The sequence below is a fragment of the Coregonus lavaretus genome (genome assembly GCF_964263955.1).
Source record: "Coregonus lavaretus genome assembly, contig: HAP1_SCAFFOLD_580, whole genome shotgun sequence".
Lineage (NCBI taxonomy): Eukaryota > Metazoa > Chordata > Actinopteri > Salmoniformes > Salmonidae > Coregonus > Coregonus lavaretus.
The window spans coordinates 292,501-293,042 of NW_028161959.1; positions in this window are offsets into that span (position 1 = coordinate 292,501).

Sequence of the window (542 nt, forward strand, 5' to 3'; positions counted from 1 at the left end):
TAGGCAAGCACCATGGTCTTGTAGTAGAAGCCAGTGGAGTGTGCGGAGGAGCGGAGTAACATGAGAGAACTTGGGAAGGTTGAACACCAGACGGGCTGCAGCATTCTGGATAAGTTGTAGGGGTTTAATGGCACAGGCAGGGAGCCCAGCCAACAGCGAGTTGCAGTAATCCAGACGGGAGATGACAAGTGCCTGGATTAGGACCTATGCCGCTTTCTGTGTAAGGTAAGGTCGTACTCTGCAAATGTTGTAGAGCATGAACCTGCAGGATCGGGTCAACGCTTTGATGTTAGAGAACGACAGGGTGTTGTAAAGGGTCATGCCAAGGTTCTTTGCACTCTTGGAGGAGGACACAATGGAGTTGTCAACTGTGATGGCGAGATCATGGAGTGGGCAGTCCTTCCCCGGGAGGAAGAGCAGCTCCGTCTTGCCGAGGTTCAGCTTGAGGTGGTGATCCGACATCCACACTGATATGTCTTCCAGACATGCAGAGATGCGATTCGCCACCTGGTTATCAGAAGGGGGAAAGGAGAAAATTAATT